Raw genomic sequence first — 22,770 nt, forward strand, 5'->3', positions numbered from 1 at the left:
TTTATCATTATGTGAACCAAAGAGGGAGGCGCTTTGCTCTTTTCCCTCTCACCCACATATATACAGTATCTCTGTGTAGATCTGAGTAGAAAAGCTGTTTGAAAACTTGCTCCTCTGGCTCCTCCTCGTATAGATTTTTTTTCATTCTCTATTTTCACTATAACAGCTTTCTGATTATTAATTCAATTAAAAAGGAACTGAATCACATGTCTATTCTCAAACTAAGAAAGGAGAAAAGATGTCCGCACACTGCTGTTGTTGCTCCCAAAATTTAATATGGATACATACGTTTTGACCCACACCTGGCCTTCCTCAGGTCAAGATCTTGAGAACCGGTGTGGGTCGAAACGTTGTATGTGTCTATATTCAATTTTGGGAGCAACAACTGCAGTGTGCGGACATATTTTCTCCTTTCTCTATTACATGTTTGTCCTGCACCTGTTGATTTTTTTGGATGTGTGCACGCACTTTCCTTATTATTCTCAAACTAAGACAACATTTGAGTGAATACTGTTGTAGTAAGTACTGCATTATTCATAGCGAGCTGTGGGCGGGCTGAGCAGGGTCATTGAGGGACAGACATAAGAGAAAGATAGTCTACTGTACGATGTGAAGGGGACGTGTGCAAAACAACAGGAAGTTAATTGTTGTTATTTGGCCCACTGATGTGGTCGGCAGTTGCAACAGCAGCTGTGACACAGCACATTGAGTTAATTAAGGCAGGATACTTTAAATCCCTCATCGCCCGACTGCAGCAATTTGCATCAAAATTCATTGTGTCTCTTGAACTCATAACTCAGTCACATCTGAACACACAGACATGATGGACGTGCTTTTAAACTGCATGGGACTTACACTTTCTAAGGATGTCGTTATCTGAATGTCAATCATGAATAAACATCCACAAATCTGGTTTGAACTCCCTCAGTAAAGCTGCTTCACAGTGTCTATGGTCTAGAGTCTATGGTTATATAAACAGGAAAGGCTAATAGTTAACCTGGCATCATTTTAATGCTGTTAAACTGTGTTCTTTGGAAAGAAGATGTTTGTTTATCTCCAGTTTATTGGATTGAGTTAAATATAAAGTTCAAACTATCAATACTGTAGAGTAAGTGCCACATTCGGCAGGTCACATACAGTCATTTCAGAGTACAAAAAACAAAGATCTACCTCTGTAACTCTCTTTTATTTACCTTGTCTTGCTTTCTTTAGTCCTGTTTTCACAGAAAATAGAAAAAAACACAAATTTGTGTCTCTTTATTTTTGCCTTGTTGTCCTTATTTTGTGACTTTTCTAACCCCACATCCCTCTCACAGCCTGTCTCACTTCCCACCTCTTATTCCCTACCTGAGGACATGAATGGTGGTTTTGTTATCTCCTCTGCTCTCATCCCCTGTGTGTCAATGTTTACTGCCAGCTAAAAAACAACTCCCTGTGGATCGGCCCCTCGATGGTAATGCTTCACCTGTTGGACTCGTCTCTGGCTCCTATTACCTCAAAGAGTGGCCACGGAGATTTATGTCGACTCTGCAGCTGACACAGGTTTAGAGCCGTATCGAGAGAGCCAGCTGGCTGCTTTACTCTGCAAATAAACCCCAGTAGTGGGGGAAACCAGCGTGAGAGGCAGGAGAGCTGGCACGTGAACGCCTTCCTGAGCATCACACTGTCTTGTCATTTATCACAACTTAACGACTTTAGTTTTAATGTTATTGCCTTCTGGAGATGAGAGTTTCCTCAGTCACTCAGGTTATCCATCAGCAGGATGACAATGATTGCTGTCATATAATTTAGCATGAAGCAATCATGATTCATGATTGTCTTAAAGAGAGATTGTATTGATGTGTTTTTTTTTTTTTTGGTAACAAATTATACTTAAGTAGCAATTAGATACATTTTCTGCCAAAAAAAAACCTTGTTTCTCTTAATAAGTCCATGTCAGAAGTCCTTTGTTGAATTTTTTTAAGAACTTATTTGAAGCAACCTCGTGCCCTCATAACCTCGGAGAAACCATTCAATAGAAGTGACTTCCACCTCCAGCAGTGAGTCCTTTTGTGCACTCTTTCATCTGGAGTCAAGTTCATGCTTAACCCTGGAAATAGTAGTCAAAACAACTGAATATGTGGAAGAGGTTGCCAGAGGTTAGGCTACAGACCCACAGAGAACTCGACTGCTGTTCGTCAGCATTTGCGTCAGGTCCATTTTCAAGAGCAACAGCAGCAGCGTGTGACTGTTTTTCAGATGAAAGGAAAAAAATCAAGTACATATCCAGCACAAAGGAAACGACACATCAGCTAAAGAGCCAGGTATTGTCCTAAGGAGTTGGTAGGACCAAAACAAAGCTAAAAGGAGAGTGAACACTGAGCCTGTCTTTAACAGGAACAGAAACATTAATCCCAAATGAGTCGTAGTGTTGCTTTGGAAGTGTAAGTAAACAGACAGATGGTGCCGTAACAACTTTGTCGCAAAGCTTGTCTCCTGTGGGACGGTACAGTCGCGCCACTGTGACGTTATCAGTCTTCAAATGCAGCATCCAAAGCATGCGGTCCCTGGGTTGGGACACAGTTTGTATGTCAGTGGAGATCCTCGAGATTCATGCATCTTACAGTTAAATACTGATGTTCGCTGTCCGAGAAGCTTGATGTTTTAATGAGGCTTTAGAAGTTCAGTTCACGACTTTAATTACATAATCGTAGCCATAACGTCACCCCTGAACTTGTCCTCTGCAGTAATTGCGGCTGACAGTGGCTGCTGTGCAGATATGAACAATAAAAGGTCTGTGTGACCCCGAAATGAGCCTTTATTAGGAAAATAAGAGGTGTTCTTACTGAATTCTCTCTCACTTTGGTTCTTCAGAGCTTCATGATTTAACTTGTTTTATTTGGAGATATGGTTTAATGTGTGCACATTATCTCTGTCCCTTCACATTTTCCTAGCCTGTCTCATTTAGGACAATGTGAGAATATAATAGCCTAATGCCGACTGTCATCACTGCCTCCACAATATGTGCTTGAATTTCAGCCCTAGTTGCAAAAGACCATTTTCCTCCATGGCTCCTTCATTTTGTCACACTCTAAGGCCTGTACCTTTTATATGACACAGTGCACGGCCCTCTGCACCACGTGGTATGAGGCTGTAACACTGCACTGAGCTAAGGGCAGGACAGGTGGTGGAAAAACCTCTCACACAGGCCTTTGTCCAATCTCCAATAAAGCCCAAATAACCTGTGTTAGATTTTAAAAGCCGCCTCGCCTCTGTTGCCCTCTGCACTTCTTTACCTTCCAGATACATGAGAGAAGTGAGACATGTAACTGAGATACAGCTGCTGCTGATTCTGTCTGTCTGTGTGTTATAAAGCTGCAGCCCTGCAACCGCCTAACCCCAACCTCTTGATGGGATTGTACACTCTCAGTGATGGAGGGCGACGGTGCTGTGGATGGCTTCTCATATGTCTCTCTCAGTGAATACACTGCAGTTTGTTACCGCTTGGAGGGACAGCTGTGTGTGTGTAGGAGGAGGTGGGAAGGAAGGTGTGTGTAGGAGTGCTTGCATAGATTTGAGTGTTATAAAATACCAAGGTCTTGGAAGGAAGAAAAATCATTTTTATAAAAGTGAAAGTGATCAGAAAAATGAGAATACAGAGATGCTGGATTTATTTTTTCATTAGAAATATATTAAAAATACCAGAAATACATGAGGTTATATATAACAATACCTAAAAATGTGTTTCTACCAGCTCATGACTAAGTCCTTTTAACTCCTTATATGTGTGGTATATCTGTGCAGAGACGTCGTGCCTTCATGTCTGATGTGGTTCCTAAGATCAAGGGATCTGTGCAGCTATGAAAGATGAAACCCAGTCAGGAGCAAAGTCAGACCTTCCACATGATCCACATGATAAAGGACTCAATGGCGGTCAGCATCAACGTATAAGGTGTGTATCTATATGTGTGTGTGTGTGTGTGTGTGTGTGTGTGTGAGGGAGGTGCCAGCAGCTCCTCAGTGTGTCAGAGCAGCCACCCATAGAGGGAGGACGGGTCATTTTCTGACTGCTGTTTGATGAAATCTTTCATTTTACAGCAGAGTGGATAATACACTGACTGCACACCTTCTCCTTCCTTGTAATAGACTGACCATTTCAATATGAGCAGAAGTGCTGATCCTTTATTAAATTAACCTATTAAATGGGCTTCATTAATGGAGGGATGGATATAAATGAAGTGGAGGGAGAAGTGATTAAAGAAGGATTTTTTTTCAGCTGAGATGAGTAAGAAATTGATTTTTTTTTTTTTTTTTTTAAAGACGCTGTGGTTCCTCTTTTCACATTTACAGAAATTCTTCCATTTCTTTTCTTTCCGTCTTTCTTTTTTTACTTAGGATCTGAAGCTCAAGGACACTTGTGACACGATGCCTGCTGCTGATGGATGTGTGAGGTTACGATTTACTAATTGCTGCAGGGACTGAAAGAATCAACTTAAAGTTAACAGGAGGGGTTTCGTCAGTCCTTGGGAAAAAAAAAAATTCTAAAATGTTGTACACAAAGTGAATCCTGATATTATTACTAAACAGAAATGGAGGTGAAATAATCATCGTAGACAATTCCAGGTTTTTGTGGTGTTTTTCCCTGAAGGTTAAGAACATATCATGGCGAGATGCAAACATGATAGATGATACCGGACAGGCTCAGTGGCGTTATACCCAAATGTGTCTCGTGCCTACAAGGATGGCAGAGCTGTGACTAATACATAACCTTGTTCAAAAATTCAAGACGAGAATAGAAACACATACAAATACATGTGCAGGCGGGGACACAAAGGCGTGATGTACATAAGCGCATACTCTCTCTCTCTCTGTCTTTCTCACTTTCTCTTTCTATGTCACTCCCTCTTCTACTTCTTTCATGGAGGTCTGCCTTTGTTCCTGAAATAGCGACAGAGAACAGACAACATGGTGCAACCAAAATCTGAGAAGCTGACAGAGATGATGACATCGGACTTGTTTACCAGCGCAAAATATTCCCAGATAAAAGTGCGTATCTGTTGAGGTGATATTCAAAATGAGTTGTTTATGTAGTCTCTCCTTCCCTAATCACAAACAACACAAATGAATAACAAGATTATTCATTATTCAGAGCATTATAATATTAAAAAGCACTCTGAGACATCATGAAACTGTGTAGAGCACAAGCTGTGCCACGCTGGTATCTTCTCTGACATCTCCATATATCATCTACTTGATATCTTTATTTTTTAGTTATGTCGAGAGGGAGATGGCAATTGCAACTATTTGTTTAACAGTGGATAGAGCGCTGGCAGTCTGTGCTATGAAGCATCAAGTAAACACAGTCCAAGAGACAGAAGAAGCATCTTTCTACTCTACAGTCCTCATTGCAATGAAATATATTTAAAGCATTTTAAAGGCAACTGAGAATCACGTGAATATTCTCATAAGTGTAATTCCAAAATCCTTTAAATGATTTTTAGGGACCCACACACATGGATTGATTGTTGTACCAATTAGGTAAATTAGCCGGATGCAGACAGTTCATATAAGGTTTTGATGCCCATCATAGATCAGTCCAACTTCAACCAGCTGTGACTGATTTTTTTTAACAGAGTGAAATGAAGCAGCAGCCACGATAAGAGCTGGTCGAATTCTCCAAATGATAAGGAAAGGAGTTCAGTGCTTCCTATCTTATCTCCTTTAGCATTGGAAACACTGGACCTTCTTTTAGGAAATAAAGAATCATGACACAGCACGAAACTTATGGAAAACCTTGAATGATCAACTGAAGCCTAAATACATGAATATGGATTTCTTCTCTTTCACATCTGTCCAGCATATTGAATTTCTAGCAAACTATATCATCACCATAACAAAATACCGTGGCCTGTACCTAAATGTTGTTTCACTAAATCTCCTTTCAGTCCTTTTAGCTTTGTTCTGTGGCTTGTAGAGGATGTACAGTAGAAGAGTGTTGTAATGAAAGTTAGTTAAAAAAAAATTCTCTTTCACATCCCTCCTTTGACCTCTTGACCTTTGCCATCATGGTCAGGAAAAAAAGTTCCCAGGAAACAGTGATTATTGTGAACGCTGATTATTTTTGACCGCAGCCGTGTGTAATCAACCTGATGATTAAATCCACCCGTGTGGGTGTTCGGTTTGTTAAACCCACGGCCCCTCGCAGCAGCACTGTGCTGCAGAGCTGTGGATGTGTGTGCCAGTCTGTCACAACTTTTAAAGGCTCCAACATGAGGATGAAAACATGTCCCTCCTTCATCCACTACGTCCATGTGGCTGTGTGTGAGTTTAATCAGACATCTTATCTTTCTGTTTTGTTTCAGTCGGCGCTTTGCACGGCAGACTTTTTGACTTGTCATTGTAGGAAAACCACAGGTGTCATGATGATGACATGATGACATGAGCAACTCCTCTGTTCTGTTTAAATGTTGCAGTAAACCGTGTCAGTGTGACAGTGAAGGCAGCACGAGCAAAACACCAGCATCCTGAAAAGTGAAGCAGCTAAACAGAAGTCTGCCACCATTAATTTTATTATTTCCACTTGTGCTCCTCCTACTGTGACTTGTCAAAATGTCTGCTGTGAAACCGAGGGTGCACTGAGGACACCGGCTGCAATGTCATGAAAATACACCCGTTGTCTGACCTACATTTTATCTGATGTGTTTTTCCCCAGAACCGTTGATGGAAAAGACAGAGACCAGCACTAAGCGGCTAAACACCACTCACTATCTTCTTTTCTTAAAAGCTTGTTTGTTTGCTGGTCACCTCACTAGCTCAGTCACTACTGAGTCACCTCTCCACCTGACTTCAGTTTACCTTGGGACAAGTTTCAGCATGATGTCCCTAATTCTGGCCTTATCAAACCCTCGTCGTCGTCCTCATCTGCTGACTCCTGGTGCTGCCGTTGCTTTTGAACCGATAAGAGCGGACAAGTGTCTCTGCGCTGCAACCTAAATTACACCAGAGTGTTTTAATGACTCCGTTATTGTGTCCACTCTGCACATTAAATGGGATGCAAAATAAACACAGAGCAAACAGAGGTGTTCAGTCTGAGTCCCAATGAGGAGATTAAATGTAATTTGGCCCTCTTCCCTTTTTTTTTTTTTGCAAATGATATTGAAGCGACAAGTCAAAGCGGAAAAGTTGCTTTTCATTTTAGCATATTAATTACAGAGAGAGAGTGACAACAACTAATGAGGATCATTGCACAACTCAATCCCTCTGTGCCAAGCTGGCTCTCGGTCAACCATAATGACTAAGATTCACATCTACAGTATTGATCGGGCTCCGGGCTTTGGCAGGGCCACCGGTCGTTTATAATCCCTCTCTGCTCCCGCTCCTGATCTCATGCTCCTCTCCGTTAAATTGTTTAGGTCTCTCCACAATTTGAAGAAGGGGGAAAAAGCAGGATTATACATCCATATATAGCATGAGGCTGTGGTTGTAGTGAAAATGGGTTTATTTGCATAGAATAGTAGAACAGCCACATTCCCCTGTGGATCACAGAGAGAGTGTAAGAACCAAGAAATCTCATGTGTAGGAGTGAAAGAACAAAACATCCACTTCTCCTTTTTTATCTCTTCTTAATTTGTAGTTTGAAGTGTAAATCAGGGAAACAATTACAAACAGAGAAATCTGTGGTTTACTACAGGACACAATTACTACTCTTCTAGGAGCAGAATGTAGTAAAATAACTGGCCTCTGTTATTCACACATTACACAGAAATCACACTTTTCCTAACACCGACCCATCTTTGTTGTTCCATAGGTTGTCTAAAGTTAATTATCACCAAGCCCCTTGTGTGGATGAAAACATTTTGACTTACTGTGCCATGTACAGAAAGTAAAAACTGGTGTTTTTCAGGTTCCAGGTTGCTTTTGTTGATGTTTCAGATATGATTTAAATAATTCATTATCCTTTATAGTATCCGTATTTACTATAGTATCTTTGCATGTGTGTAAAGAAACATGGATGATAAACTCTTAAGGTTTCTCTCCAAACTCAAACTCCTCTTTATTTTCCAAAAGATACATTTATTAATATTTGACAAGGCCTGCTCCTCTCAATAACTTGTATTTTTATTTATTTGACAAGTCAAAAGTTACAGTGCATTAAAACACTGCCATTGCTCTGATCTCTCCCTACTGTCGAGGATGGAGCCACTCAGTCTTTATTTATAGCCTTTAAAGGGAAAGTTAAAGTTTTCTATCGTGAACTGGCTCCTTCCAGTTCGTGAAAGCTTCGCTGCCAATGTTGAAGCCTGTATGTGCTGCAGCTGGAGAACCTGGCTCTGGGCCTGTTGTTGGCAAAGCCTGCGCTGGCTTTGAGCAGCTTCCCTGACAGATTCAGCAGTATATACTGTAGTGAATAAGGTACATTAACATTATTTAACATCATTATTTTAGAAAGAGAAAGTCTGCTTTATGTATCATGCAAAACAAACCTGCATGGATCTGAGTGTGGATGAGGCAGCAGGACCTCTCCAAAGCAGAAACCGGTTGCCTTATTGTTGGTTTGAGAACTGATTTTAGCATTTTCATTGATTTCTTTCAAGGCTTTGTTTTGGGCTGGCCTCTAGTTATCTGTCTGAACTTTTCATCCCTCATGAGCCTGCTGGGCCCTGTTGACTCTTGGCCTTTCTTAATTTTAATCCTTGTTGTGCTGTCGGCTCTTCATTCTGTTTGTTTTAGCCTGTGGCTGTGAGGGATTATTCACTTACTCTCTCATAACTTTAACTGCATTTATCATTACTTCGGTTTCATTTTTCCCCACTGAGTCCTTTCTTTTGAACAGCACAACCCTCTGTGCAATCACATTAGTCATCTCAAGGCTTAAAAACCCTCCCACTGCCGCTCCTACCCCTTCATTACATGCTGTGATTATGAACGTAGCAGATTTGATAAGTAAAATAATTAAAAGATCACAGCTCAAAGATGCTCGTATGGAAAATCTGGCATTGTGAGTATTTTGTTTCTTTGAACTAGTCGGCTGTGTGCTGTGTGTTGTGGTCAGAGCTCATTAGGCCTTGATCTGACACAAACCCAAAGAAAGACACTGACTGACAGACTGTGAGGCCACCAGGGATCATCAGTGTTTCATCTGCTGCTCCAAAGAGCAAGAAGCTTGTAAGTTTATATTTCATGTTGTTTAACTTTTTAAAAAAATGTATAGTGAGTTGTGGACAGACATCAGTGACGATAAGGAAGAGACAAAGTGCTGTTTCTAAACTGAAGTGAAAAGTAAGATGAACCTCACATCTGGAAGCATCCAGAAAAACACGATTCAAACACAGTAACTTACAATTAGTGAACACTTTATTAGGAACGCCACATACACTAATAATGAGCAGTTCCTAATTTCCTTTCACAAGGTGTTGAAGAATTTCCTCAGAGATTCAGCTCCAAGTTTACACGATGGCATCACATTAGCTCTGCAGATTTGTTATATTCATGCTGCTAATTTCCTGTTCTGCCAAATCCCTATTGTGTTGTATTGGATTCAGATGTGGTGACCAGGGAGGTCACTGAAGTCATTGTCATGTTCATGAGACCAGTTTGAAACGACATTAGCTCTGTGTCATGGAGCATTATCCTGCTGGAAGTCACCATGAGATGATGGTAAACTGGCCATAAAGAGAGCCACATGGTCAGCAACAATGAGACATTTAAATGATGATTAACTGGTGTGTGTCAGGAAAGCAATCCTCACACCATAACTCTACCACCACTGTCAGTTGAGTCTATGCAGGTTGGATCCATGGACTCATCAGGCCAAGCTACATGTTTCAGACTCACAGCCAGGTTTATTGTCAAGGAATTTTGTCCTTGTGTTTTGGTGAAAACCAGATCTAGTAGGAGAAAAAATATTTTTACAGAGCTCTATTTGCAAACTGTGGGGGGGGGATGATATTTGTCATTTAATTTGGTACGTATTTTACTTCCATACATAGGCTACAAGTTATTCAAATTAAAAAAAAAAAATTATAACCAAACGGTAAGAGTACGGGTCACGTGACCGAAACAATGCGCAAGAGATGACAACACATGACAGGAAGTGCTCGAAAGTCTCCGTTTGGCTAATTACACAGACAGACCAGACCGGGCTGCGATACAGGTGAACTAGTTTAAATGTTTGGACTTCGAGGTGCATGTGCAGCCTCGGTCGCGCTACAGATACCAGAAGAAAAGGAGATTTATTAGCAAGATCAATTAATTAGGCTACAAACATATCGTGCGTGCGTGCGTGCGTGTGTGTGTGGCTGCGCCCTGTGTGCATAAGCTCCGTCGCACATCAACAAAGTTAAAGCTAAAACAAGACTAGTTGTGTGTGTGGTCTTGGTGGAGCTGTGTCCACTGCAGCCTTGTGATGGAGCAGCCCCCTCTGCTTTCACAGATGCGAAGAGTAACTGAAGGGTCAGCTGAGCCTCATCTGACCTCTGATCGGTGGATGTTTTTTTTTTGTTTTTTTTTTGGCCTCTAGAGACTGTTCTGTGAAAAGCCCTGGAGATCCACAGGTTCAGACTCAAACCAACCCGACCGGCACCAACAGTCATGAGGTCAGATATATTTTCCTCATTTTGATATTTGCTGAGAACATTAACTGAACTTCCCGTCTATCTGTGTATCTGCATTATTTGAAGCATTTCACATTTGCCACATGACGGCTGATTGGATAACTGCATGACTAAGCTGATGTACAGGTGTTCAGAGTGAAGTGCTTGGTGAGTGTGTGTTCACACACCCACTCATTTGGGGAGAGATTTTTAGCAGCTGATGGCTTCTCTGGGTCTTGACCCATGCAAAATAGAGGCACATGTGAAATCCATCTATAATACAGATGGAACTTGACCCTTCAACTATTATATCTCAGATGGAAATTGGGCAGAAGCTGCATTGAATGTATTATATGTGATATTTAAGAAGATGCATTGATGGCCTTGTTAACTCATGTTAACCTTGAGTGCTATTTAGTAGCTGTTCTGAAGCTTACAGTCATAGGCTATTACATGAGCTCCATTAGCAGACAGACAACGTCCAGTTCTCATGCCTGTTGGCCTGTATTTACTATTTCACGTTTTTGAACACAAACTATTTAATGTCCAGGTTAAATCGTGTTTCATCAATTTCTGAGTCACTGGAAATCAAAGATAAAGTCATATCCTCCATTCACATTAGAAATTACACTTGTTGGTAACAAACTGAGACAAACGGCATACAGTACATAAGCATCCATTGCGCATATACCTGGCTGCAAAATCCTTTTCAAGCAGCTTAAAAAAAACAAGTAAACACACCTGTATGCGTCCGCGCTCCCACACTGACACTGCACATTGGTTTCTCGTGGGATTCCTCACATCAACCTCTGCATGCTACTGTATGTCTATTTTTTTGTGTTTTCATCCCCCGCCAGGCCCTGCCCTCGCTGTGTGGGATTATGATCTAACTTTTTTTTAATGTGCCAAATCCTCTCAGACAGATCGTCCCTGTCAGGGAATTACGCTGCTAAATGACGGAGCACAGTCAGACGCCACTGGGACTCATAATCTTAATAGTGACCCTGTTATGGCAGCTGCCCTTGAGGCCTGTGGAGCTTTTTTTTTCTTGGAGGAATATATTTCACTGGGAAATTCATTTTATTAGTCAGTGTTGGGTGGTGATTTCTTACCATGATATCATTGGTTTTCCCACAAGCCAGTGGTGTAATGAGTTGCAGGTTCTGTTTCTCTAATCATACTCTATTAACCTATCCAAAAACAGCATAGAATAGAATTAAAAACAGAACAAGCAGAGTACTGTGCAATGAATTTGTTATGAATTGAGTAATTTAACTGCATAAATGAGCTCAGGTTTTTATTATGTTAAGGTAGTAGATAACCAATGTAAGGGATAATACCCAATAGTGCATGTTCAGTGATTGTAATCAATGATGAGGAGGCTTAAAACCACCTAATGCCCAGACCCCACAGGGTTTGTCTCCACTGAGCTGCTACATGTGTTTACAGGTGGAATGATCTATAATAGGTGTCTAATTAAACTGACCAGTTACAAAATGACAATCCACAACTTTCAAATAATCAGAATTGTGATCATATATATACAGTATTATGTAAATAGGTTGTGCATGAGCACGCAGAGAGAGAGACACACACATGCATAAGGTATAATTTAGCTTTAACTGTATGTTTAAGTGAGAATTTGATTTCATCTATAGGAAACTGTGCATATCTTTAAAGTAAAGACTGGAACTGATCAATTTAAATAAACTACACTTTATCATCTGGGTGCAGGGAAATCGCCTCACACTTTGATAACTGCTGCAGGTGATTTGTGTTTTCTGGCTTTACAAAGAGACAAAAAAAAGAGAGAAGACTGCACATGAGGATTAACAGCCTTTCTGGGTTAATGGAGGCTGTACACATCAAAATGCCCAAACAGGATGACATACTGGATGTGCAATGTGATTGTAAAAAAGTGTCAGCTGACTGATGAGAGCAGAGGTGGAGACTACACTGCTGATGCTCAGACACTAACACTGTGGTTTGAAAGATGGGACTCCTCTTCTGTTTTCTATTTTGAATGGTATTGAATTCAATTTTATACAGGCACACACAAAGTCAAGAAAGATGTAGTTCTTAAGTAAGAATCCCATGCGATCCATAGGAAACAGTAAATATGCACACTTTCGGTGTGTCACACAGCAGAGGAGAGGGGCAGAGATGGCCATTTTGCAAACTGGGTTAAACGACAGAGAAATAACTGGTGGGAGAAAGAGATGCTTTGAAAGAAGAGTGACACATGATGATGCACAGAGGCAGAGAGAAACGAAAAAAAGAGAGATCATAACTCGTCTTGGATAAGGACCGTGTTTGAGATTTGTCACTGCAAAGCTGTCATGGTGATCCGTAAATGTGTTTCTGGTGCATATTCAGGCTCGTAATCTCACATTATCCTGAGAGATGTTGAGCATCAGAGGCATTTTAGAAACTGCAGGGGGTTGGGGGGTTGATTTTAGTAAGTAAAAAATAAGGTTGAGCCATTAATAACTAGTGGTTTTTATTTATAAAAGTGTTTTAAAACTTAATATTTTACTGGAATTATAATTTTCACTTGGCTAATAAATCGCAAATTAGAAATGTGAAATGTATGACATGCCATAAACAACAATGTGTCATTTAATGAACAGAGCGGTGACTATTCTTGAGCAAAGAGCCTGTAAATTAACATTTGTTATCAGTGCAGCTGAACGAGCGAAATAGGCCGAAGGTTTTTCTCGTCTTGAAGAAAAACATGAATTAGCAGAGTGTGACATCAGATATGGATCTGACCAGTAAATCTGGTCTGAGAGACTCAGAGGAGACGGTTTCTTCAAGGCGGCTGTGCCAAAAGCAGCAGCGCCGTTGAAATCAAAGCAAATTAGTCACATTTGGTGAATGATTAAAGTCCGCCGTTCACCAATGTTCCAAAGCAGCAAGTCCTTCAAATTAAATGACAAAATAAATCTTTTGTAATTGCCCTCCAGGGCAGTACACGTTTCCCTTTCAGTATAGAACCACATCATTTGTCAATTCTTTCCAGAACCTTCTCAAATCTAATTTTCTGATGTGACATTGCTCCGACTCTGCTCTGGTCAGGTTTGGGGACAAGAACAACTTTGTTAGGGCAAAGAAACAAATGGGTTTGTGTTAAGATAACAACGTGAAACAGTTGCAGTAGGCTAAAAGATGCACTCTGTGGTCGAAATGTATTCAATCACTAATAACTAAAATTAATCACATGGGATGAATCAGAAACATGAGTCTGTGATCATTTTGATTAGTTATGTTTTCATGTTTTGTAAATGCATGGCCATGTTTGTATTCCACCTCCAGCACAATTTCTTGCTCTCTTCACATAGATGGGAAACCGAGTAAATCGAAAGTGTGTTGAAGGGCGTAGTGTGAATGCAGTGAAGTAAATATGTTAGGAAGCAGGATTAGGAAGTGACCTCTGTCAGTCGACTCCCGTATGTATTTGTAAGCAGGTGTGTTCGTGTTTCATAAAAGCTGCCGTTTCTCTGTATGTGTCCCTGCCTCTCTAATATTAACAACTCCTGCAAGCAGCTCACTCCTGCAGGTGTCAGAGGGAGTCAGGGCAGCACAGCCATCAGGGAGAAATATGGGCTGTAAGCCGGAGCTGTAGCACCATTACCGCCAGCGTCTTACTGCTGCTTTCATCTGTTAGCTCTATCTCAATGGTCATCTGGGGAACCTGGCGGCTGCGCTGCCATCAAATTGGAGCTGGGCAGGAGGAGGAAACAAAGACCATTATACAAGGGGTGTGTGTGTGCACGCATGAGTGAGTGTTTGTGTGCAAGTACATGCACCTGTGTGTGTGTGCGTGCATGCGTGCAACAGTGTGGGACCTATGTGTGGGACCAAGAATGACAAATGTAGTTCTTTGCAAGTGCTTGAGCATGATTCTGTGGGTGCATGCATGTATTTCTGTGTGTGTGAGAGAGAAAGGGAAAGAGAGAGACTGCATAACAAATCAAAAGCCCTGGTTTGTCCATAAGAAGTCTCATGACTGGAGGCTACAAAGAGAAGCTGGTACAACACTTTGTCTGAACTGCTTCTCCCTCCCTCTCTCTCCAGTGGCAGCTTGTTTCATTGAACGACAGAGCTGCAGCTGATACAGTACAGGTTTCCCTGACAGCTCTGTTCAATAGAGCACTGGATGAACTAACTGTTATTTATGTCTTTGTGTAAGTGCATGTGTGCAAATGTGTGCCAGGATGTATGAGCGGTTGCATGGCTAGAGTTGGAGTTCAGTGACATTTTAGCTGCACAGAGTGGTTTGGCATCGTCTGTTTGTTTGTGATTGTGTGACATTAAGAAAATATTTTTCAAGTCAATTTTTTTTAAAAAATGCTGTGATTTTCAATTTTCCAAAAACAAAAGCGCAGTAGTTTAAGACTCCCCTCAGAGTTTGAGCTGAAGACAAGACTACTATTTCCAAAGGATGGAGCTGCTGGGCTTTCTGCTGCAGATGCATGACATGCACAACAACACTGATTTCCCACCAAGTTGTGTAGCAAGTTAGCTACCTTTCAGCCTGAGCCTAGATATACTTATATAGACCACTACTTATATCACTGTCTGTTCCTAGTGGGATTTAATTATACTAAAAATAAGTTAGATTTACAGATTTAGATAACACTTTTAGTGAGCACTGAAAAGATCCTACAAAACAGCAAAAACAAGATAAGGAAGTCATGTTTTCACTTTAATTAAAAGTAGATGCATGTAAGTTTTGATATTGCTACATAAACACCATTGACATAATCAGCTATTTACTTAGCCAAAGCTTCAGCTGTTGTGTTTACAAGACAATAGGTGATAACACACCCTCCAGGAGGTGCTATTAGTTGAAGGCCTACTGGAAGCTGCAGTGATACAGCATCAGAAAGTGACAAGACAGTTTAACTTGGCCAGGAACAGCAGCTCAGTGTGCCAAACCTCAGTAGAGAAAATGAAGAGAAATAGAAGCAAAAGGACAAGGTTTGATTTCCACTATAGGGATGCACCGATCCGGCTTTTTCAGTTCTAATGCTGATACCTGATACCTTCTGTGTAGGACACACTGAAGAACACTGCTCTGTGTTTGTGGCTGTGTTTGCTGCTGACACGTGATGTACCACACGTCATGGATCAGCTCCATTATCCAATTCCCGATCTAGCCATTTAGTTGACATCTGGGCCGATGTACAATTTTAATATCGGATCGGTGCATCCCTAATTCACATCTGGAGACAGCTGTTGTTGAGGAAAGTTTTTTAATCTTTTAGTGTGTTTTAGAAAACATGGAAAGTAGTTAGATATTATAACATTGTAGTTCGTAACATAACATTAACAGAGAGACAACGGCTGTGTTGAATGACTTTAACTAAAGGTTTGAGTTGGCTAACATGAACCACCTTGATCCTATAAAACATATTATTCTCTGATTTATACAAAACTGTAATTTATCCTTGTATTATCAGTCGGCTGCTTTGTCGTAGAGTTCCCTCTGCATGCAAACAATAAACTTGATCGCACCTTTTCCGTTCCAGTTTTTAAATGTGCAGGAACTGGCTGTGATAGAATGAGGGTCTCATCTACTGTAGGTGATGTAGAGAGATGTGTGTGTACGTATGTGTGTGAATCACATCGATGCTTGCAGTGGTGAGCTGGTGTAAAAGGACATAAACAAGAGTTATGGTTCTATCGCCTGGTGTTTCTGTCTCTGAGGGGGAGAGACCTTTTAGTGCTGACACATGCCTGAGTGCCTTTAAGGTTGAGGGGAGACGATATTATGTTTCTGACGTATGACTGCGAGAACAAACACTCCTGAGGAAATGATGGCAGAGATAATGATGATAGCTGCTCAGTCCTTACAAGCGAGTCTGTAAACTCAAGTTTGTCCAGCCGTGGGTGCAGCTGTGGGTAAAAATGCACATGATGTTCCTCTTTCCATGCAACGCACGAGCTGACATCCATATGAGCCCCTTGGGGGTCGATTCATATTTGCACCATTTAGGTGTGATTGATTTGCCACTCAGGGTATGCCTACAGCAGTCTGAGATCGTCTCTGTGTTGCCCAGCGAGACGTTGGTTTTATGAATAGATCTGATATGCATTTGTCAATAATATGGATCTGAACATTTCCACCGCCGTGGCCCAGAGACATTTTAAGGGATGTGTGTTTGTTTGCACCTTGAGTGTTCTCAGGTAGTCCTTGTGCAGAAATAGGAGAGCCTAAAGATGTCATCATGAAAAACATGTTTAAGTGAAGGCACCTGGTAAATACCTGTTTAGTAAAGTTGAGTGTGCATGTTCATCAGGCAGGCAGACTGTTAGGATCTGGAAAGTTGGTCAGCTCAGCTGCACAATAGCACATCACAGAGAAGACACAGTAGCAAACTGTAATTTAAAAATACTGAGATTAGTAAAGAGCTTTGCTGCTTTAATGCTCTCGGCAACTTGGGGAAAATGCACTGATGTGAGCAAAGGGATTCTGTAGCCAAAATTATGCCACCTCAGGAAAATCTGAAAACAAACATGGTAAAGATTAAATTTTATTCACAAGGGTCATTTGCTTCTTTTTCTGTTTTTCTGTGTTGCAAACAAGGAAAACTCCTCTGAAAAGCTGAGAGGATTAGAGTGCTCACAGAGGAGAAGTGCTGATGTTTAGGAAAATGTGTCATGTCCTGGGAAGTACTGTAATACAAATGTGGATTTTCAGAGAGGGACCATGTTCTTACTGAAACAATGTGTAAAACTTAAAGACAACCAATGATCATGATCCTACCCTCTTGATGGTAATGATGAAGTTTCGTTGTGGTAGCGCCTCGAAACAGAATCAGAAAATGCTGGAGTCGTTTCCATTTTGTCACAACTCTTAAACACTGACAGTTTGTTGATTTATTTAAAGATGGTGTTTCTCTTCCTCATGAGGAGGACATGTTTTATTATCTTGCATAGATTATGTCATTCCGCCTCCATTCACTTATTTAATGCAGGGACAATATCAGCAGCACTAAGCATCACTGCCATGGTGGGCTTTTCTTTTTGACTCTTATAGCACTGTAATACATTAAGATACAGGTACATTCATTTTCATGTTTGTGTGAGCATGTCTCTTTGAAAAGCATTCATTGAAATCATTTCCCCTCGTATGTAGTCAGAAAAAAATGATTTTTTTTCAATTTTTTCTTTCTTTTTTTTGTAGAAATAATGAAACAGGCTCTATAATTAATAGTAATTCTCTTCCTGGTGTCTCACTGTGTCTACAAACGGAGTCCCTCAACAATCCAATACCAGTGGAAATAGAGCAGCTACTGACAGCTGAAAAGAAAGAAAAGCTGTGAAATGTTCAATATCGGCAACAGAAATGCCCTAGTAAGCACACTAAACACCCTAGTAATTACCTAGCAACATCCACCATACTGAAAAAAAAGCACAGTTACTTCTTGCAGCCACAACACCTATAGTACAACCTGCCTGAATTCAAAGATTACGAACTCGTGGTCTTCAAACTCAAACTGAGATGAGCCGGCGTCGTCACTGACCGTCTCTGATTTGTTTGTCTTCAGCCACTGTTTTATTGAGTCAATCCTGTTCTCTTATACGTCCCCAGTTTAGTTGTAAATCATCCCCACCACCATGCAGTGAATTGTGGGATAGGTTAGGCTGTAAAAGATCCATCCATTAGTTCTTTGCATTGCCATGGAGACGAAGGGTAGCATTTTTTTGGCCAGAGCCTTATAAATAAGACAACTTACAGCCTTCGAAGGATAGAGGCCCCGAACTAAGACATGCGGCTCCGTCTAAGTCTGCTTTGTGGTTAACTAAATTATTAATCAGTAATGAATATATATTTATCAACTTTTTCTTTCTTTCTTTCTTTCTTTCTTTCTTTCTTTCTTTCTTTCTTTCTTTCTTTCTTTCTTTCTTTCTTTCTTTCTTTCTTTCTTTCTTTCTCTCTCTTGAAGCCTGTAGCACTGAAAGGGTTCAAATATTGCAACTTCATGACTAAAGTTAACTTCTTTACTTTTGCCTCATTCCCCGCCCTTTTCATATCTTTTTCTTTGCTTCTTTTTTTTCTTTTCCAAAAGTCCTTTTTTTTCATTGTCTTGATAAATGTTACATCGAGCATAAATGTTTTAGTGCCACATGCAATTTTGATGGGGGCGCCACCATTCCCGTGTCTTTTACAGTATGTAGGCCTAATTGTGCCATGCGCAGTTATCCCACGTCCCACTTTAATGCAAATGGCTAAGAAGGAGGAGGAGGAGATAGAATATGTTTTCATGCCCATTTCGGGATGAGTATGAATTTAAATCACAAGGACGTGTATTTCCCAAATGATCCAAATACTGTACTGCACTGTTGAAATGCATGTGTGTGTGTGTCCCCTATTTGTCCAACACCTCTGAGAACATCATCACTGCCTTGTTTATTAGCCACTGATGCCGCAGGCGTTTGTCATATGGCCGACAGTCACGGTGCATAAGGAAGCCCCATAGGTGGAAAACAAACTGTGAAAAACAAAATGAAATATGCATACGATACCTTTGACAACATCTGACTGTTTGACGTTCTTGCTGAACGTATGGAAAAACAGCTACAGTCCCATCACCTGTCACTGTGTTTTCCTATTTGTTTCTTACCTCCAGGTTTGTCTTTAGTCTGACTGTTTGAGTGCAGAGTGAAACGTAAGCCTAAATGTTAACAGGCAGGCTAACAGAATTCAATATAATGCAATTTGCATCCAAATCAACAGCTGTTTTCTGCTGCTTGTGTGAGTGTTGAGAAGTGGCTCTTGTAGTAAATTCTGATGTGTCAGGATCTAACACTGCACTGACTGAAAAGCTGTTGATTTAATTCTTCTAACAAACTCATTTGCATTTGGCTTCATTTTGTATCTTGAGCCTTGTTATACAGGTGAGCCTAGTTTACCTGCTATGCCCACACAGTATTCATTTTCTACATCCTTAAAAAAAACAAAAAAAAAACTAGCAAGTGCAATTTAATGCAGTTGCAGCTGAAACCAAAATGAATAAAATTAGCCACTTAATTAGACTCATCCTGAACTCAAATAGGCTGCCAGCTCCTGAATAAATGAAGAAGAAGAAATGTAGCAACATCTTGCAAACTAATATAGCCTTGCATCCCTTTGAGGGGCTTTTGGTCCTCACTAATGTCGAAACACACACTCACTCACACACATACACATACCAAGACATGCACTCATGCACACACACACACAGGTGTCGCTTTCCAGTGCGATGAATCTGCAGATGCAGCCTCACCGCATTTGGCGTGCAGCGGCTGACGTCAGGAGGAGAGCGGAGTGAGAGGAGTTGAAATAGGGCAGAGCAGGAGCGGAGCGCTGAGAGGAAACCAGCCGGAGGAGCCGGAGGATGGCAAGCCGCTGCTGAGAGTTGGGACGCGCCACCCGTCGCTACTGACACAGCTGCCACTGATACACCAGTCCATAATTAATCTGAACCCCCTTTAAAACCCCGCCGAGTGGGAGGAGAGGAGTGGAACTAAAAGAGTGCAGTTTGGACGCGGTGCTGCGAGGAAAATCTGTGGCACATTTTGCTCGTATTTCCCTTCTTTCTGTCCTCTTGCCTCAGAATACCACAGGTAAGGTGGGATCTCTGTATTTACTAATGCGGAATAAGGGCTTGTATGCACCTTTTCTTGTGCACCTTTCTTTTTTAAACAAGTTTGGTTTGCTTGGTGTGCATGACGCTGCTTTATCTGTCACTATTTCTGCGTTGAGGAGTTTGAGTGAACGGGAGCTGCAGAGAGGATGGCAGTGGCGTGCTTTAATTTTGAATTAGTTTGTGAGTAGCTGTTTCAGTAAGAGAGAGAGAGAGAGGGAGGCAGCTCCAGGATTTCCAGCCTGGGAGAGATGTGTGAGGTGCAGCCTTATAGCGCAGGGCGATGTCAATGACAGTGTGTGACAGTGTTTAACTACACTGCCTGGTATGTCGCCTATTGTCTGGCTCAACACGAGGTGTGATTAATCATTCAATATGACCAGATGACAGCTTTGGTCACCTCGTATAACCGTGCAGTGGCTCTACCTGCTCGAAAACAACAGGGCAGTGTTTGATAAATGGCTCCGGTAGGACTCCTCTGCCCGGATGCGCCAGGTTTGCTCAGGCAGCAGAGGGACTGAAATGATAACACAGTGAGACACGCACATCCCTCGCTGGGGCTCTCTGGCATGGCTTCCCGGTCCCAACACCACCACCTGCACCACCAACCCCCCCCCTCCTCTCCCTTCAACCGCCGCCAATGCCACCACCACCTTCCACCCCTCCTCACCCGGTCCGTTTACCATCAGCCAATTTGTCTGGCAGGCAGGACGCAGGGAGGACTTCATCTATGAGCGATCAGTGTCTTATAACGCGCATCTCCACTCAGTGCATGCATGTATGCAAAAAAAAAAAAAAAAAAACTCCCAAGAATGAGGAGGGGAGGAGGCATTTCTAAACATGATGAGATTTTCTTGTCTGATTGTGTTAAATGAGCTGCTTCAGCTCCCTCTCAAGGGAAAATCCTATCAGTGTCACCAGAGAGCTGGCACGGCGGCAGCAAAGCCTCCGTGACGGCCAACGGAGTGGGAAATGAGGATTGGTCGGCGCGCACGCCGCCGTGATACAGCGTATGTTGCGCCGGAGCTCTCCATGGTGCTGAAAACGCTCCAACCTCTTTGCTCTCTCTCTCTCTCTCTCTCTCTCTCTCTCTCTCTCTCTCTCTCTCCTTTTTCCTCCCTCGCGCTCCAACCTTTTGCTTGCGTTTCTTGGATTTCCTCCCCACCTGGAACCAGATGTTGAACCAACATCCAGCTACAGAATTGTCGCCATTCATCAATGCGCTATCGGCTGCAAAACTGGTTGTAAATCCTGGCCCGTCAGCTTCAGGCGGGCCAACAACCCTTCCAACTCTCAACTCAGCCACGTAATCTCACACACAGCAAACACATGACCACACACACACAGACACGCACACATACGCGCACACACACACAAAACAAGCGCACCCGGATCAATATCTCCCCTTCGCTCCCTGAATGGCAGCGGTTCTCAGCTGTATCTGCTCGCGATGGGATCTCCGCTATATGAACCCGTAAATTACAGTGACATTCAACCTACAGAGATTATCCTGTTCCACACACAGACAACACAAACAAGCAGCCACAGACACACATCATATGCCGTGGCTGGCTGGAAAAGTTCTACATTAGTGTCTCCATGGATTAAACACTTGGATTTATAGTTTCTCATAACTGCCTCAGAGAAACTGGGAGAAAATAATCCATTCTAGGGTGAACACCTAGTTTACTCTACTACAATTTAAATGCTCTGAGAGAATAAGCATGATAATAATGATAATAATAAACAAACCAGGGTCATGGCGGCTCTGAAATCACAGACAAAGTCATTTTTTCAGGTAGGAGAGGCACATCGTATCCTGAACCCTTCAGAATAGTTCTGCAGCCCACCCCGGGGTCACAGTCAGCGGGTTGAGAAATAATGATGTGGCCCAGAATAGTGACTCAGTCGGGCTTATTGCCGTTTGCAATCTGGTGTGTAACTTATTAGCTGTCTCACAGAGAGCCATTACAGTGCGGTGTCCAGCCGATCATGGCTGCTTGTTGTGCTTCAGAGACAGCCTAATAGTGGGATGACTCACACATTTACAGATTGATACTCAGCACACAGTAGCATATAGGCTAGTCATACTGGTGTATGCGCACACACATATGCACACAAAGAAAAATCTTCAGTGTAACATTTGTCATGAGAGTTGAATTAGCCTTCTGGAGTGTCCTCCTCCTGCTAAGAACTTAAACCCTGCAAAAGCCAGAACCAGCTTGAAGCAGCGTGTGCGTGTAAATGCATGTGTGCAGTATGTCATGCGTATTAGTTGGATAAAGTGAAAAATTTCAAGGATGGCAATAACAGACTAATGTGCTGTTGCATGCGTAACCAGGCTAAGGATGGTTTTTCCACATGCCTCCAATGGACTTGCACGATGAGCTATTCTTAGCCCTGGCAGTCTCTTAACCATGTGTCCAGACTGGATTTAAATATGTCGGCATCAGCAGCAGTTTTCCTCCTGAAACCGTTAGAATATGTCAGTGTTGCTGTTTTTGTGGTTGTTAAGTCCTGAAGAGATAATTGGATTTTGAGTTTCCAGTAGTTTTTGTTTGAGC

At 41.8% G+C, this 22,770-nt stretch overlaps 1 protein-coding gene across 4 annotated transcripts in view; it reads left to right on the plus strand.

Annotated features, from left to right (window-relative positions):
• Positions 1-22,770, plus strand: part of fstl4 (follistatin-like 4) — a 332,552-nt gene that overhangs the window by 109,697 nt on the left and 200,085 nt on the right. The window contains exon 1 of one of the 4 annotated variants that reach the window (XM_085797188.1): positions 4,416-4,430. The exons of 1 other annotated variant lie outside the window; for it this stretch is intronic. The gene's annotated coding sequence lies outside the window, so the exon portion shown is untranslated. Of the gene's footprint in view, positions 1-4,415; positions 4,431-19,884; positions 20,187-22,770 lie in introns of those variants that run through there. 2 more of the 4 variants (XM_085797189.1, XM_085797186.1) reach the window with 2 other exon arrangements.

Source organism: Trachurus japonicus, chromosome 14 (genome assembly GCF_045865225.1).
Source record: "Trachurus japonicus isolate A0001 chromosome 14, Traja_1.0".
Lineage (NCBI taxonomy): Eukaryota > Metazoa > Chordata > Actinopteri > Carangiformes > Carangidae > Trachurus > Trachurus japonicus.